The sequence below is a fragment of the Chamaea fasciata genome, unplaced genomic scaffold (assembly GCF_029207755.1).
Source record: "Chamaea fasciata isolate MVZ Bird 193981 ecotype frontalis unplaced genomic scaffold, bChaFas1.0.hap1 SCAF_3, whole genome shotgun sequence".
In the NCBI taxonomy this organism is placed as follows: Eukaryota; Metazoa; Chordata; class Aves; order Passeriformes; family Sylviidae; genus Chamaea; species Chamaea fasciata.
In genome coordinates this window covers 111,930,918-111,949,429 of record NW_027094088.1, presented here as the reverse complement: position 1 = coordinate 111,949,429, position 18,512 = coordinate 111,930,918, and the positions used below count along the sequence as shown (strand labels likewise).

At 43.4% G+C, this 18,512-nt stretch overlaps 1 protein-coding gene across 2 annotated transcripts in view; it reads left to right on the top strand.

Annotated features, from left to right (window-relative positions):
• MSRA (methionine sulfoxide reductase A) overlaps positions 1-18,512 on the top strand; it is a 239,774-nt gene that overhangs the window by 11,385 nt on the left and 209,877 nt on the right. The window contains exon 1 of one of the 2 annotated variants that reach the window (XM_066180121.1): positions 11,414-11,572. The exons of the other annotated variant lie outside the window; for it this stretch is intronic. The gene's annotated coding sequence lies outside the window, so the exon portion shown is untranslated. Of the gene's footprint in view, positions 1-11,413; positions 11,573-18,512 lie in introns of those variants that run through there. 2 annotated transcript variants of the gene reach the window in all.

Sequence of the window (18,512 nt, the reverse complement as noted above, 5' to 3'; positions counted from 1 at the left end):
ACACACACACATATATATATATAATGAAATCTTACACACAGTTCTCACTTAAAATAAGGTCTCCTTGTGGTACACAGTGGGTGTCCCCATCCTTTTGCATCACCCACCAAGTGTAACCAGGTCCTTGTGCAAAGACAACCCCACGGATGGGTTTGCCCTTGCCCGAGGTGGGATTAATCCAAACAGTCTTTCCTAACATACCTCTCATGTGTACCACAGGGACCCTATCTCCATCCACTGTATGCAAGGATTCAGACTGGGCAGGACCAGCTCGATTGATGGACCCTCGAGTATTGACCATCCAGGTGGCCTTCGCTAAGTTCTGTTCCCAATTTTTGAAGGTCCCTCCACCAAGTGCCTTAAGGGTAGTTTTAAGCAGTCCATTGCAGCGTTTCACCTTCCCGGCAGCTGGTGCATGGTATGGGATATGGTATATCCATTCGATTCTGTGTTCTCTGGCCCAAGTGCTTATGAGGCCATTCTTGAAATGAGTCTCGTTGTCAGACTCAATTCTCTCAGGGGTGCCATGTCTCCACAGGACCTGCTTTTCCAGGCCTAAGATGGTGTTCCGGGCAGTAGCATGAGGCACAGGGTAGGTCTCCAGCCATCCAGTGGTTGCTTCCACCATGGTGAGCACGTAGTGCTTGCCTTGGCGGGTTTGGGGAAGGGTGATGTAGTCAATTTGCCAGGCTTCCCCATACCTATACTTTGACCATCGTCCGCCATACCACAGAGGCTTCACTCGCTTGGCCTGTTTGATCGCAGCACAGGTCTCGCAGTCATGGATAGCCTGGGAGATGCTGTCCATAGTAATGTCCACCCCTCGGTCACGAGCCCATCGATATGTTGCATCTCTCCCTTGATGACCAGAGGCATCATGAGCCCAACGAGCTAGGAACAATTCTCCTTTGTGCTGCCAGTCTAGATCAACCTGAGATACTTTCACCTTGGCAGCTCGATCCACCTGCTCGTTGTTATGATGTTCTTCATTAGCCTGACTCTTGGGTACATGCGCATCCACGTGTCGAACCTTCACGGTCAGCCTTTCTACTCGGGTGGCGATGTCTTGCCAAATCTCAGCAGCCCAGATGGGTTTCCCTCTGCGCTGCCAGTTGGCCTTTCTCCAGCGGTCCAGCCATCCCCACAGAGCATTAGCTACCATCCATGAGTCAGTGTAGAGATAGAGCCTTGGCCACTTCTCTCGTTCAGCAATATCCAAAGCCAGCTGGACAGCTTTAAGCTCTGCGACCTGACTCGATCCACCTTCTCCCTCGGTAGCCTGTGCAACTCGTCGTGTGGGGCTCCATACAGCAGCTTTCTATTTCCGGTTAGCACCTACAATTCGGCAGGAACCGTCGGTGAAAAGGGCATATCGTCTCTCACTCTCTGGTAGCTCGTTATATGGTGGGGCTTCCTCGGCCCGTGTCACTTGCTCCTCCTCTTCTTCAGAGGATAATCCAAAGGTCTCACCTTTAGGCCAGTTTGTTATAATTTCCAGAATCCCAGGGCGATTCAGGTTTCCAATACGGGCGCGCTGCGTGATTAGGGCGATCTATTTGCTCCACGTGGTGTCGGTGGCGTGATGTGTGGTAGGAACCTTTCCTTTGAACATCCACCCCAGCACCGGTAGTCGAGGTGCCAGAAGCAGCTGTGCTTCAGTACCAATCACCTCTGAGGCAGCTTGGACTCCTTCATAGGCGGCTAAGATTTCCTTCTCTGTGGGAGTGTAGTTGGCTTCGGATCCTCTGTAGCTTCGGCTCCAGAATCCCAGTGGTCGTCCCCGAGTCTCACCCGGCACCTTCTGCCAAAGGCTCTATGACAGACCGTGGCTCCCGGCTGCAGAGTAAAGCACATTCTTCACCTCTGATCCCGTCCTGACTGGGCCAAGGGCTACCGCATGAGCGATTTCCTGCTTGATCTGGGCGAAAGCTTGCTGCTGTTCTGGGCCCCAGTGGAAATCGTTCTTCTTGCGGGTGACCAGGTAGAGAGGGCTCACAATTTGGCTATACTCGGGAATGTGCATCCTCCAGAAGCCTATGGCACCTAGGAAAGCTTGTGTTTCCTTCTTGTTGGTCGGTGGAGACATTGCAGTGATCTTATTGATGACTTCAGTGGGAATCTGACGCCGTCCATCTTGCCACTTCACTCCCAGGAACTGGATCTCTCGAGCAGGTCCCTTGACTTTGCTCCTCTTGATGGCGAAGCCGGCCTTCAGGAGAATCTGAATGATCTTCTCTCCTTTTTCAAAGACTTCTGTTGCGGTGTTTCCCCACACGATAATGTCGTCAATGTATTGCAGGTGTTCTGGAGCCTCACCCTTTTCCAGTGCAGCCTGGATCAGTCCATGGCAAATGGTGGGACTGTGCTTTCACCCCTGGGGCAGTCGGTTCCAGGTGTACTGCACGCCCCTCCAGGTGAAGGCAAACTGAGGCCTGCATTCTGCTGCCAGAGGAATGGAGAAAAAGGCATTTGCAATATCAATGGTCGCATACCATTTTGCTGCCTTGGATTCCAGCTCATACTGAAGCTCCAACATGTCTGGTACGGCAGCGCTCAGTGGTGGTGTGACTTCATTCAGGCCACGGTAATCCACTGTCAGTCTCCATTCTCCGCTGGACTTACGCACGGGCCATATAGGGCTATTAAAGGGTGAACGAGCCTTGCTTACCACCCCTTGGCTCTCCAGCTCACGAATCATCTTATGGATGGGGACCACAGAGTCTCTGTCGGTGCGATATTGCCGACGGTGCACTGTTGCTCGGGCAATCGGCACCTGTTGTTCTTCAACTTTCAGTAGTCCCACAGCAGAGGGGTCGTCTGAGAGTCCAGGCAAGGTACTCAGTTGTCTGATGCCTTCTGTCTTTAGAGCAGCTATGCCAAAAACCCAGCGGTATCCTCTTGGGTCTTTGAAATACCCATTTCTGAGATAGTCTATGCCCAAAATGCATGGGGCCTCTGGACCAGTCACAATGGGGTGTTTCTGCCATTCTTTCCCAGTTAGACTTACTTCAGCTTCCAGTACAGTCAGCTCCTGGGATCCTCCTGTCACTCCAGAAATGGAAATGGGTTCTGCTCCCACGTACCTTGATGGCATCAGAGTACACTGAGCACCGGTATCAACCAGAGCCGTATATCTTTGTGGGTCAGATGTTCCAGGCCATCGGATCCACACAGTCTAGTAGATCCGATTGTCCCTTTCCTCTACCTGGCTAGAGGCAGGGCCCCCCTATTCTTGGTCATGGCATACATTGCTCTCTTCTTGTAAATATGTTTCTGAGGTTCCTTCAAGAGGATCAGTCATATCGTCATTCCTGTACCGTCTGGAGTTCTGTGCACGAGAGACCGGAGCAACATTGATTCTAGATGGGCTCTTTGTGGTAGGTGTTTCTCTTTTCAGTTCACGTACCCGGGCTGCTAAGGAGGAGGTGGGTTTTCCATCCCACTTCCTCATGTCTTCTCCATGCTCCCGAAGAAAAGACCAGAGGTTACCTCGGGGTGTGTATCCTCTCTCCCTGGCTGGGGAGCGCCTGCTCCTAATGGCAGAGACTCTCATTGGCTCTGGCTGGATATGGTAAATTTCTTCCTTAAGTTCTTTTTTCAGTTTCTGATGGCCTTCTTCAATCAAGTTCCGGACTTGCTCAGCCAGTCTTGTTTCCACAGATGAGACATGGGTACGAACTGGAGCAGTGACAGTGTCCTCGTAAATTCTTAGTTTATTAGCCAAGACACCTACCCTGTCCTCACCTTCCCTCCATTGCAGTGTTGCCAGGTAACGTGAGTACATCTCGGGTCCAAGCCGTGCAAATCTCAACCACATCCGTGATGTGCACTGGACACCATCTGGGTTTTTAGGAAATCTCTCATCTTCTGAAAAAATGATTTCCAACACAGCCAATTCCTTCAGGCATCGGATACCTTGTTCTATTGTGTTCCATTTTCCTTGATGCACTTGGAGGTCTTCTTTACAAAGGTATCTATCCTTCACACTTGTTAGCAGTCGCTGCCAGAGGCTGAGAGGTTCTTGGCTTTTCCCAATCCCCTGGTCAATGACCACATCCCGGGACAACGATCCCAGTTGCCTGGCTTCACTTCCATCCAGAATGGTGTTATTGGCTGCAGCGTCCCAGATGCGGAGCAGCCAGGTCAGGATGGACTCGTTGGTCTGGCGGGTGAATTCCCTTCGCAGGTCACGCAGCTCACCCAGAGATAGAGAGCGAGTGATGATTTCTGGCTCTGTCTCTTCTGCTGATTGTGAAGGTCCTGCTGCACCCTCATCAGTCACTATGCGGACTGATTTGGTCCTTGATTTCTTCTTCTGAACGGGGGCAATTGCTACTGGTTTAGGCTGTTCCGGTTCGGTGATGGTTTGTGTGGAGATGCTGATGGCACCCTTAGTCCCTTTCTCCTCTGTGACAGTCTGCGTAGATGTGGACACTGTTGCCTCACTTTTGGCTTCTTTCTCCTCTGTGACGGTCTGTGTAGATGAGGACACTGTTGCCTTGCCTTTGGTTCCTTTCACCTCTGTGACACTCTGTGTAGACACTGATATCGTTGCTCTGCTTCTTTTTCCCTCTTCCTCTTCCTTCAGAACACACTGTATCACACCATGTAGTGTTTTGATTCTAAGCATGGTGCGGGCCGTGCAGAGAAGACAAAGCAGGACTAACAACAACATCATGCTGTCCTTGGCATCCAGAGGGTATTCCATATTTTCAAAAACTGCTGTGTCATGCCTGAAAAGCTGGAAAAAATCATTCTTCACCCCTCCCCACAGGGGCTGGGTGAGATTGTTGAGGCTCCAGATGTAGCATCTTAGACCAGAACAAGAAAACAAAACTGGGTGTATATTCTGAATAATGTTCATTGCCTCAGAGTTTATCAAGCAATGGACATAATAGACTACTAAAGCAATTTTAGTACCATACCTTGGTCTACGCAGGAGCATTAAGACTGGCAGATAGTACCCCAGTTGTGGAAAAATATAGAGAGATAGATATAAGACACATGTAAGCATGTTGAGCATCATAGCGAACAGGTGTCTTCTTCAATACAAAATTGTAATTCTGACTTTTCTCAGTGCCTTGTGCCCCACGTTGGGCGCCAAAAATGTAGTAGTTTGAAGGCAAAACAAATGAGAGGCTCCAAGTCAGAGATACAATTTAATAGGAAAAAAGAAAAAAAGGAAAGAAAGTAAAATAAAATCAATGCAATAATACAAAAGACCACTGACAGAGTCAGAATACAACCTGAGCAGAGTGATGGAAGCAGTCCAGATGAGGTGGTCTTCCTGAAGCAGTGATCCTGTAGAAAGGTCTGGTAGCTCGGGTCCTCTGGGAATCCAGTGGGTAAGTGCCCCTCTGGTGTTCAGAGTCTCAGCTTATATCCAGGCTGGAATGCTTGGTTTCTCCCTCTGGGCGGAGCATCCCACAATGGGATGGTGAGTCATGTGATAAGGCCTGATGGGCCCATTAACAGGAGGTAGTCCAGGAGGGGGTTATCTGTGAGCTGTGTAGCAAAGGTGCTGATGGCCCATTAACAGAAGATAAGCCAGAGTGGAGGAGGCAGGGAGCACTGCCTCACCTGGTCTCAACAGTTCTTGAAGATGGTGATAGAATATACTTCAACCCAGGACAATTACGACTATTTCTGCCTCAAGTTCTGTGCATTTATTTTTCGTGTTGCACACTGCAATCACTTTTTAAATGCCACTCAGCCCTGCCTGTAACTGTTTTTCTCCTGAGAACTAAAGATAATAATTAATGGTACCAACAGGATTTAAAAATACATGTTACGCTTTATATTGGGTGTATTCTGGGTGATACTGGATGGAGAGAATGGGAAAATATTTTAACCTAGGAGTGCAAATTCTGTTGGCTATGCTCTGGAAACCATCTGGTCCTAAATAAACTGAAGAACACATTTAGCGGAGATTGACCCATGGATTTGAAATTTCAAATTGGGGTGGAATGCCAGCACATGATGAGCAGTTGAAGGATAATCCCACAGTGATTTTAGGAAGTTGTTGACAGCTTCCCATAGAGTTTGGTCTTGTCATTTATTTGCCTTGCAAAGCTGGAGGACTCCACCCCACCGTGTGACAGTGCCAGCACTAAACTCACCGGGCTTGTGGATCCGCTGCCTTGATTTTCACCTGGATTCAGCTGGAACTCTCTATTCCTGGGGCTAATGTTTTCCATGGCACGGAAAGACCACAGTCAGGCATACATGATGTTGTCAAAATGATAAATGGTAAATGCAGGTGGTAGGGGGCAACTGCCAAGAGGAGACAGCTCATCTCGGACCAGAATTAATTGGGGATGTGCAAAACTGTGCAAAACAAGCTGCCAAAGGTTGTCACTCATAGGCCATGACTGACCTTGGGAATCTGCAGGACCCTTGCAGGTCTAGTCCTTCATGTTCCATTTTTTCATGCATTTTTAGGCCTTTATTCTTGTGTTCTTGAATGTTTTTTTCACTTTATTTGGTTAATTCTTGAAATGTTGACTTCAGTTCTCTCTGTCTTCCCTTGCCTCTTCTGGGTGGCTGCAATATTCCTTCTTTTTATCCTTCTCTCAGTATTCCTTCTCATTTTACTGGTCTCTGTGTAATAGCTACAGTCACTCACTTAGGTGTTCTTAAAACTTCCCCATTGTTTGGCTGTTTAATAAGAAAACCCAGAAAAGTGGAGAGTCAAAAGGAAATTCTTTGTCATCATCTCTGTTTGAACAGCCCAGGTAAAAGGAGCCTTTTTCCTGTCATATGATGCACTTTCACCCTTCAATAATAAATCAGCAAAGCATCTGGCTCCAAAATTAGTCTCCTGAAAACCTCTGGCTTGTCTTGAGAGACATTGGCTTCACTTATCTCTAATGGAAATGCCCACAAATAACAGCAGGAGTGTGATAGCAGAAAGACTGATAGAGTTAGCTGTGATATACCAGCTATTCCAATGTGTTTATTTTTAAAAATAAAATATTTTGGGAACTGTCACACCCAGACTGACCTCATGTCAGGTGGTCAGTATGAAGCAATAGACAGCTTTCATTGGTCCATGATGCTGAGCTGCCCAGCAAGGAAGAGAAAAAGGGAAATAAAAGCTATACCTGACATTTGAGGGTAATTTTTTTGGGGTTGTATTTCAAATAGAACAACCTAAATGAATGAGTTACTTCTTCTATTCTGAAGTGTGGAGGTGGGAAATCATTCTCACTTCACAGGTGCACTGGGACAGGTGTCCAGGTGGACCACACTGGGGAGACACAGTGGCATTTGAGAGCGATGGAAAAATACATGGATAAAAAGGAATATGACATCGTCAGGAGGCTTCCACTGGGCGAATTTTAAATGAAAAAATTCCAGGGGCATGAAGGCAAAATGCATAAAAGATCACAGAATCCTTAAGGTTGGAAAAGAGCTCTAAGATTATCAAGTCCCAGATGGAAAAAAAAAATTGAAATTAATCATGACCAAGGCACAGATCAATAATTATTTTTTTTCCTAATTTTCCAAAGCAAGATCAGTAATAGCTAAGATACTGCAAAAGAATAAATTCAGGGACTTTGTTCCGAGAATGGGGATATAGATGGTGTTGAAAGACAGAGCTCCACGTGGTTCTGTAATGTTAAACAACAAACGTGGTCAAATTTGGACTGGAGATGGATAGGCAAATACTTGGAGTGATGAGGAATTTGACTGTTTCCGTATTTTGTGCGTTGGAAGAGAGTAACATCAAAGAAACATCAGTAAGACAGCTGGAGAGAGGAGAACACTCAGAAGTAACATGCGAGCGTGAAAAACCACTTTATGGACTCATACAGAACCTGGTGTCAGGTCATGTTATCTGGGAGTTGAGTACTGGGTTACTGCAGCCTTCCAAGGAAAAATTTATAGACTTTGTGCAGGAAGGAAAGGAAAGGGCTAACTTCAGAACTGTGGGAGACAACAACGAGAGCAAACTGGAGAAGCTGAGGGGGGAGCACAGTGAAAACCAGACAGAAAACATGAGAAAAGGGCCCAAAACAAATTGCGGAGGAAGTTTTATGTTTTCTTCCTGTCTGGATGATACTGAACGCTCGATTCATTGGGCTGGAAACTTCTTTATGTGAAGGAGGAGAAGTGAAGGAGCAGAAATGAATTCCGTTGAGAGATATCAACATGGTGGACTAGATGATGCATTTTGGAAGGTGTCACAGAGGGAGCTGGGAGCAATTCCAGTGGAGTGGTGCAGTTGGAGTCCTTAAGAGGAGAGAGGGAATTAGGAGAGCCCCAGTAAACTATAGTTCGGACAAAAGGCTTTAAGGAAGGAAGAGTGAAATCATTCCTGCACGAGATCCACTCTTATTGGATCCACTGCCTTTGGAGCAGTATTTTGAGGGATAAAACAAGGTTCTTCGTCCTGTTAGCAAATTCTTTGCAAGAAAACATTTGTCTGCTCAGGATTATATTTGTTTTTACTGCCTTCACTTTCACTAAGAGTAAAGAAGGAATAGTTAAAATAGTTCATCTCTATTGGTTTTATAAATAAATAAATAAATAAATAAATTTAGTATTGCTGAAGTCCCCTGTTGTTAATACAAACATTTTTTAAGGAAAACTAATTAAAAGCTAAACATTAGTTTACATCCTGCAGTAGTTTAGGCTTTCAGAGTTATTTCCCTGTCAATAATTTCCATGAGATCTTTTTTGTTCCCGTGTTGATGCCTGATGGTCTTTCAGTAAAGGCAAAGTGATACATTAGATTTTGCTGTCAAGTGCACAAAGAAAAGAAATAGATGATACATTGCTTTTTTCCCAAGTTCGCCCTGTCATGTGGATGCAAGGTGCAAATGGCAATGAGAGAGCGTGCAATATTTGGAGACATAAATGTAATTTTAAAGTTAATGGTGTTTCTTCTGGAGTTGGGAAGCTGCTGGGAGAAACATGTATGGGTCCATTACAGTCATTGGAAACAGGACAGGAGGAACCTTGGGTGGATATCTGAGGTCTGAAGGGGTAGAGAATTAACCTGCTTTTTTTTAAAAAAAACCCCATTAGGTAAGGTCACCCAATCACAGAACGGAACCTTTAGAAAAAGAGAGGGTTTTCTTGGATATTGGGAAGGAATTCCTCCCTGTGAGGATGGTGAGGCCCTGGCACAGGTTGCCCAGAGAAGCTGTTGGCTGTCCCTGGATCCCTGGAAGTGTCCAAGGCCAGGTTGGACATGGGGGCTGGAGCAACCTGGGATAGCAGAAGGTGTCCCTGCCCATGGCAGGGTATGGGACAGAATGGTCTTTACGGTCCCTTCCAACCCAAACCATTCTATGATCCTGTGAACTTCTGAGACTCTCTGTTGAACAGACTTTGAAAATTAAACACTTCAGGAAGGTTTTTTTTCCCTCAGAATATTCTATTTAGCTCATTAATGTAATGCATGTATTTTAAAAAGTTGGCATTTTGCCTTGGCAAATAGCTTGAAGATAAAAGAAAGTTTATTCCTGTAATTTTCCTCACATGAATTCTTGTCATTTAGAATATATTGAATCAAGTTCCAAATATAATTTTCTATCCTGAAAGTCTTGCAACACATCAGAAAATTTGCCACCAGAGTTGACTGTTAATGCTGAGCCATTTCTGCTCTGAGTGCCACAAGAACTTGAGCTGTTGAATTAACAGATGACATCATTGGATCCACGGATGTGGGGAGATTTGTTGTGTATGACCCGGGATCCGATTTCTTATTAATTTTCAGCTGATTTTTAATAATGGTGGAATTGAGAAGACTGGTTGTTTTCAAGCTGGAGTTCAGATAAAGTTAAAAACGTGCGTGACTTCTGAGTGTGATCTTAATTCACATCTATACGTCTCCTGCTCCTGGCATCTTCCCATGATTCTGGGGAGGGGAGAATGAAAACACATTATTTTAAGGAGTATTTGGTGCTTATTAAAATTACACATACGCCCGCCTTCCAAAGAGTCTTGATTTACTGCAGGTTGTTCATGTGTCGCATGCGGACATTTTTAGCGAGCAGATTTCTTATCCCTGCGAGAACAGGGAATGGCTTCCAGTGCTCCACGATCCGGGAGCACAAACGTTGCATCCATTGTAAAAGGTAGGGAACCATGAAATCTATAAAGCCGATTTGGCAGGAGCGGCGGCTGTTGGTGCCAAGATTTGGTTACTGACCCACAGTTTCCTGTTTGGAAATCTATTAATTGATTCGCAAAGAGCATCTTTTTGGAAAACAAGGATTCAGACAGGCTGGCACAGGCTGGAGCTCCGCCAAGACTGCTCGGGAAGGTTGCCATGCTGGGAGCGAGCGAGCGAGAGAGCGAGAGAGCGAGCGAGGCGAGGGAAGAAAAAAAGGCAAGACTTGGCACGGCTCAGTCAAATCAGCTTCTTTTGTCTGCTGTCTCGGCTTGAGCTTCGCGAAAGAAAACCGTCCTGGGGTACAGAAAAAACTCACAACTTTTTTTTTTGGTTTTCAAACTTCCGTCGCTTTTTAAGTCTCTTGGGCTCTTGGGAAGTGGTGGTGACATTAAATGACGTCCAGTTAGCAGTGAGCAGAGAAATAAAAGCTTTTAATGAAGCCTCCACAATGTCAGTTTGTACATATGGGAAATACGATATTTGGGGATTTTTTTTTTCCCCCTATGTCTGATAAACTGTAAGGGAGCCGAGTAACTTGGAAGATTACAGAGGGATTGTGTAAATAAAAGGGAGAATTTTCATTTTTTGCAGCAAAACAAAAACTTTTCATCGACACAAACATGCTTTAAAACTGAACCTGATCTCCTTTGGAATACGTTCGGAATGGGAATTCCAGCGTTTCTCTCGACAGAAATGAACTTTTAATGGAACCTCCTTAAAGATTTCATCTGACCCAGCAGTGAAGTAAGAGTAGAGAGAAAGTTGTGACACCTCAATAGCAAAGTGAGTATGTTCTTAAAGCCACGACGTTTGTTTTTGCTGCTTGGTGCTGTCCTGGCTCCATGTCCCAGCCTTTAGGGGACAAACCTGAAGACCCAGCAGGACACGGCGAAGACACCCAGGCTGTGCCTGAAGGGTAAAATCAGAGCGTGGTTATTCTGCTTCTGCTCTCAAACATTCCCTTCAGTGCATCTTCCTAGAGAGCCTCTGAAATCGCTGAATTTTCTACTTTTAGAAGCAACAAGAGATGGAAAAATATCGGCTGCTGCCAAGTGAGGAATGTTTGGAGATGACACAGTTGATGGCACTGGATACGGAAACTTCAGTTTGTAGTTACAGGACCTGTTTGCTGCAAACAATGAAAAAAATTGCTCTTTTCTCAGAAATTAAAAGAAAATGGACTAAAAAAACCAGTGACAGCTGAAGCGTGGATGCTTTACGCTTTCAATAAAATGAAGGACCTAAAAGTCCATTGTTTTCTCCAAAGGTGCCTGGATTTTCAGGGAGAGAGGTACCTGCCTGCTGATTTCCTGAGAGCAAATATGATCACGCTGCCTATTAGGCCTGGATGTGCTGGGATTATCCTCCTGCTGCTGTGACAATCAGCATTATTATTTCAGGGAGTAACTGTAAACCATAGATTTTTACGGATCGGCTTCGCTTGGAGTAAGTATTACCCTATCCTTAAAAGCTGGATTGTTCAGCCTGTGAGATGTGCAATTCCTGGCATGCTGCACAAGTACATTTCCCTCATTCTTCCCTGCTGAAGGGAAGAAACAGCATTATTGGAAAGGTTTTTAATAGGAATGTGTTTGTGTTGTAACTGTGGCATTTGGATTATGAGGCTGCTAAAATTAACTGGTCTTTTTGATGATGTCAAAAACTTGGGTTACTTAATATTACATTAAATTGGTTTCTTAGCAAGATCTTTCTGATTTTTTACTACATCAGTGAGCCTTTTGAAAGATGCAGTAGTTAAACGGTGGGTAAGATGCTTTTGTGATTAATATTTGGTGCACTGAAACCTTTTAATAGGGTTTCTCAGGGAGTTCTGAAGAAAAATTTCCATTATTCACACAGCAACCCTGTCTTTCTAAATCCTTGAAATATCCTCAACAGCTCTATGTGGGAATAGGTATGCCGTGGGGGATTTCAAATGGATCCTGGGTGGAAGGGGAGTGTTTGGAGAAGTTGAGTTCTGCTCTCTGTGTGGTTCTTGTCTGTTGTTCCTGCGCAGGCATTGCCATGGGATGTGCTCGGGGACACAGGGATGTGCTGGGCTGAGTTTGCATCACAACACTGCCCTAAGTTTGTCTGTCCGTGGGGAATTCTGGAAGGAATTCCCTTTATTTCTCAGAAATCGTGCTCAGTCTCAAAGCATTTGCTGTTTTCTTTAATCGTGACGTTCCCAACCAAATCTTTCCTCGGTGCCCCTATTAAAATTCAGAAAACAACAGAAAACATTTGTGGAGTTGTCACTAAGGGAAATATTAAAATGACCGTTACATTTCTAAGTGATACATTAAAATAACTATATTACTCTCCCAAGTACCTACATAATTTCATAAATTCAGGTTTTAAACATGATCAACATGTGGGTGCTTGCAGTGCATTTATAAAGAGAAGTATTTTTACAAATATTTCAACATCTGTGGGCGCTGAAGTTATTTTGAAGCAGTTTCTACAATGTTGGAAACACTGTTTATCTGAACTATCTCATCAGCACATTTTGGATTCCTAGATGACATACACACCACTGCACATTCCTTTTGGCCTACGTTATAAAATATTTTTCTTCCTGCTAAACTCTTTGATTTTAAAAGTTCATCTAAGTGCTGATTTTTTGGGAAATATCCCAACTTGGCAATTTAAAAATGAAATTGGAATTGCAAAGTTTAAATGGCTGGAACCTGAACATTGGTTGGATTGCATGCAAATGGAATTTCTGGTGTAATTTGACATGGTTTATTGTATTTATGTATTTTCTTTATCAGCTGGAGTTTTCTGGATACTCTAATCTGATTATTCATTGCCACCATTCATCTATGATCTTTAATTATTGGATAGGTTTAATAACTTCATAAATGAACAATTAGTGATTAATTCGTAATGAATCATTAATATCTGTTTTAGATCAGATTGTGCAGTGCCTTAACGTGGCATATTTCAGTGTGGAGATGAAGCTTGGGGGTTGGGGTTTAACTTCATTTTTGTTATTAAACCACAGATAGTATTTCACATTAGAGCATCATGTTGGATACTGTGATGGGCCAATGTCTGATTTCACTTGTGGCGATAAATGGACATAAACCAAGGTTTACTCTGCAGTTTTAATTAGTGTCAAAGTAGTTTGAGATCAAAATGGGCCTGGAATGGGCTCAGTTTGTGCCTTATATATGGATATATTAAAGCATTTTTAAAATGAATGCTTACTCTGAACCCCTGTGGTTATTGGACAAGGAAGAGATGAGCAGTTCTCAGCATGACTGTGGATTCTCCCTAAATATGGTTATAGGACAATAATATAATTTTTAAAATTTGGGGTGTTATTTTGCGTTCCTATAGCTATGGGAGATTATCTAGATATTCTGCATATGGTAGAACTCCATGTGTTGAGGTGTCTTCAGCATCTAATTTAAAAAAGTTAAGAAAAGAGTTATATTATATAAATATATTTTAAGGCTCTTTCCATTTACCGGTTATTCTTTACCATTAATCTGGAATAATTGCCTATTTTGAGTCCACCATTCTAAAGTGTTTTCTCTTGTCACAGTGGGATTGACTTGTGTGGAATTCCACTCCTTTACTCCATACAGGCCACTGTCTTTATCCATGCCAAAAAATTTTGAGCAAAATCAGTATTATTTTGTGCACTGTAACTCTTAAAATATCATTTAAGTGAGTTGAGTAACTTTCGTAGTCATTGTGCAGGAATCACCTTTAGGAGGTGATTAAGGAGATTGTCCCATCAGTCCTGTTTGTCACACTCTTTATTGACCATAAAAAATTCGAAAATAGAAAAAAAGATGGTGAGAATATAAAAATATTAATTTGTAGTATTTTTAAGTTATATTGTCTGCCTGTATTCTCATTTATTTATAGCTGAGGAATAGCTCACAGTTTTTAAGGATTGAAATTGTAGAAACAATAGAAGCTTGTTCTGTTAATAATTATGGACAACCATGCTTTTCCAATTTTTTTCTGTAATTAAGTTATGCTCAGTATACATCTGTTCCTCTGAGTCACTACAGCAGTCTTTCTGAAAATGTTTTTAGGGATAAATTATAGGTCATGCTAAAAATTCCCATTATTGTCTTTCCCTTACATTTGTTAAATCACCTATTTTTGCCAAGTTTGCCAGGATCAAGCAGAGTCTTGGTATTATCTTTTCTCCTGTTTGTTGTTGTCCTCTTCAGCCTGTGTCAAATTCCGGTTTGTCTGAAATTACAACCTCTGTACCATATAATTTTGGGGTTTTAAAACAGGAAATGCACAGTGTTTGCAGCACTGTTTGCTCTGTGTGATCTTATCTTATTAATCAACAGATTAATAGGAGAGAAATCAGGGAATATCCAACCCCTGATCTTGAGCAGGGACACCTTCCACTATCCCAGGTTGCTTCAAGCCCCATCCAGCCTGGCCCTGGACACTTTCAAGGATGGGACATCCAGCACCTCCCTGAGCAGCTGGTCCGTGACTGATGGTTCAGACACTTCCAGATCCACAGTTTAGGAATTAATCAGATCCCAAGGAAAGCGTCTCCCTCATACACAACGGTTTTACTGAATGCCAAATGAAACTGGAATGTCTGAAGGAATGTTTGGTTGAGTTCACTAAACTACAATGAAAAGATCTTCCATATAAATTAATATTAAAAGAATAAGAGCAAAAGCATGAAAAAACCATATTTTTTTCTCTGCTAAATTACATCAAATTGGAAAATTTCTTTGACCATCTTCTTGGATTATGCACATAAGAGTTCCTGCTTTTTTTCCTGACACGTAACAAGGGTTTAGTCCTCGTTCTCCAAATGCAGACTTTGGATTTCAGCACTGAGAGGTTTCCATTGTATTGATTTTTCCACACAAACCTTCGTCCCTTCTACACCTCAGCACAGCACCAGTATAAGAGTAGATACAGAGTAAAAGTGCTTTGCTCCATGAAAGATTCCTGTGTGGTTTTTGTTTTGGAAGCCCCACAGAAGTGTTTTTTCCAGTCCTACAGGTAGGAATAGGAATAAAGTCTTTTTCTTGTTCAACTAATGCACAGCAATTAAAAACTAAGAACTCTACAGACAGCACAGTGTTAAGGCTATTCAAATTCTCGTTTTCCACAGACAGTGATTTTGGTAATAAAAATTCCATCCCAGATTAAAGCACTTGCAGAGACTGTGGAGAGGACAGACTGCGGGAAAATGTGTAGGTTCAGGAGGAGCATACTCAGAAAAATCTGTTTGTTTTGACCTGTATTGATTGAAATGGTTGAACATGGTAGGTTGGGAAGTTTTGCACTGAATTGTAGGTGGTATCCACTGATACAATCTTCTCCAGGAAATTTGTAACCTCCTCTTGTTTTAGGCAGTTATCCCGCTTCTAAGACCAGCCTGGTGTTTGCCCATGGGTTTCCATTATAATCTGTTCCCAGTTGGAGAGAGTTGTGTTTCTCTGTCCTTGGTTGCGAATTCTTTGTTCATTGTCCATCTTCTTTCTGATCTCCGTAGGTGGGAAGGCAGGAAGGATTTCAAGGAAAGAGAGGATCTCTTCTTTACTTAGTTAAGGCTTATTGCTGTTGCCCTGATTTTTCAGCCTTCTGATGTTTACATTCTTGGACAGCAGTTCAATCTTGTAACATAAAGACTGAAATTTTGTAAATAATAGCATTCTTTCCAGGGGGAAGGACAAATTGATGGACTTCTGGTTTGACCAGTGGGGTTGGAGAGGTGTTGACCTTGTCCCACAATCACTGGTCAAAGTCCAAACCCTATTTAAACCCTGAACCCCAAAATAAAGTTCCTTCTTTCTCATCTCACATCCTGGTGGGTGAGTGTGGTTCTTTTCGTGTCCATCTAGTGACATATTGCTTTCATTGACGTGATGGAATCGTGGAGTGAGGAATCCTTTGGGTTAAAAGGGACCTTAAACTCATCCAGTTCCACCTGCCATGGACAGGGAGACCTTCTGCTAACCCAGGTTGCTCCAAGCCCTGTCCAGCTTGGCCTTGGACACTTCCAGGGATCCAGGGGCAGCCACAGCTTCTCTGGGCAACCTGTTTCCTCTCCACCCTCACAGGGAATAATTCCTTCCCTGTGTATAATCTAAATCCACCCTCTTTTGATTTAAAGCCATTCCTCCTTGTCCTAATGCCTTTATTACCTACCTTTTGTATGGCTTTCGTTTATATCTATGACGTTATATTTATGTAAGTCTTTCCATTAGTTGTTCACAGTTGTGATACATTTCAAAGACTTGAGATGTTTTGTTCCGCTGCCATTACATTTCTGGTTCTATTTTCTGTTTTTGTGCAGCCAGTGTAAAAACTTCATATAAATGGGTTTTTGTGATGTCTGCTGTATTTATTTTTTTTTTAAAGCTATGATTAAACTGGTAAACTCATAGTGTTGGTGTAATCTTGCATTTAAGATACATTCTGCTGTTGCAATAAACCCCATTGTCCCAATATGATGCTTTTCCTATCATATGAAACATAATTCTTTCTCTTTGGTAGAAATTCATCTGAAAAGGAACTGTTAAAAGCCGATATATTTGCAGTGAATGGAGCAGTTTTAGCAGAGAGTACAATGTGGTTCCTGCAACACTGTCTCACCGTCTCCTCTTGAAAATTGCTCTGGTGCAGGAGACTGTTGTGGCACTTATTTTTATAGTTGGGAAACATTATTCTTGTTGTTTAATTCAGCTGCTGACATAATGAGTGCTCAGCTGTAATGAATATTTGATGTGTTTATGCTAATGTAAAGGCCCAGCTATTGCCAGTTCTCTCCAACCTTTCTAACTTTTTAGACAACAGTTTTAAGAGTGATGCACTTTGCCCAATGTGTCTTGATGAAAAGGGAGAGTATTTTTATGGGTGCTCAATTAACAACTTTTAAATTCATTTTCTTGTGGTCTTAGCTGTTATTCTGTAAGATTTTAACTTGAAATGGTCTTTTTAGACTCTTACGGGAGAATTGGTCCAGGATCTGCCGTGTAGGTGTGTGGGACTCATTACTCCTGTTTTTCCTCAGAATCAGCAGCCAGAACTGGGCACTTTTAGGCAGATTTGGTCATTATCTAATTCCAAGCTGTTGGAGCTCCAGGTGGAATAGTTCCCAGTAAAACACAGAATCTTCTAAATAATTTTCTCCTAAAAGCAGCATAAGAAGGACACAGACATGTTTGAAAAGGTTGAGATGAGAGGACAAATATGCTCCAAGGGCTGGAGCCCCTCTGCTCTGGAGCCAGGCTGGGAGAGCTGCTGGGGGTGCTTACCTGGAGAAGAGAAGGCTCCAGGGAGACCTCAGAGCCCCTTCCAGAGCCTAAAGGGGCTCCAAGAGAGCTGGAGAGGGGCTTGGGACAAAGGATGTGCAGGGACAGGACGCAGGGAATGGCTTCCCACTGCCAGAGGGCAGGGATAGATGGGATACTGGGAAGGAATTGTTCCCTGTGAGGGTGTTGAGGCTCTGGCACAGGTTTCCCAGAGAAGCTGTGGCTGCCCCTGGATCCCTGGAAGTGTCCAAGGCCAGGCTGGATGGGTTTGGAGCAACCTGGGATAGTGGAAGATGTCCCTGGGGTTTGAGGTCTCTCCTGACCCAAATTATTCAGGGATTTTTTCAAATCCTGCACCCACCTGTGCCAACCAACAGCATCTCTGGATTTTATGACCTTGTAGTGCCATGAAGTTGACAATACTCTGATCACTCTTCGTGAACTTCTAGCATGTTTTCTTACTCTTCTTATTATTTTTGGAAAGGGAAGTGTTTCCTACACTCTCCTGTCCATTTTTTTTTCATGAAACTTGCATGTCCCTTGCATGACAAATGTCCTCACAATTGTCATTATCACAGACAGTCTCAGTGCTCCTGACTGCAGAAGTCACCTTTGAGCTGTCTGTGGAATGTGGAGAATTTTGCCTGTGGTCTTTCCTCTCAGCTGTTTCATCCTCTGGGATCAGACACAATCCCACTGGCAGGAATCATGCCTGATATTACTGGAAAATATTCCTGACTGTGTCTCATTGTGAAAGGGCACAGCCCTGTGCCCCGAAGTGGCCAGGCTTGGATTTGCTTTGTGGCTTCCTTTGTAAGGAGCTCATTGAAACAAATCTTTTGGGTATTCAGCAGCCAAAGGTAGTTTGAAAATGAAAAAAAAGAAAAAATTAACATAATCAGATAGTGATGAAAATGCAAAAAAATGCCAGAAATAGGAGGAAGGAAACCAAGTAAAGAAAGGGGAGGGGGATGAGAGAAATGTTTTTAGGTGAACTCTTGCCAAGTAGTGACTCCTGACAAGTTTTCATGGTCACTTTTCTTTTGCTATCAGGAAGAGAAATCTGTTGGTTACACTGAGTTTTTTTACTCTGCAGCATCGATTTTTCTTGCCCTCCATGCTTT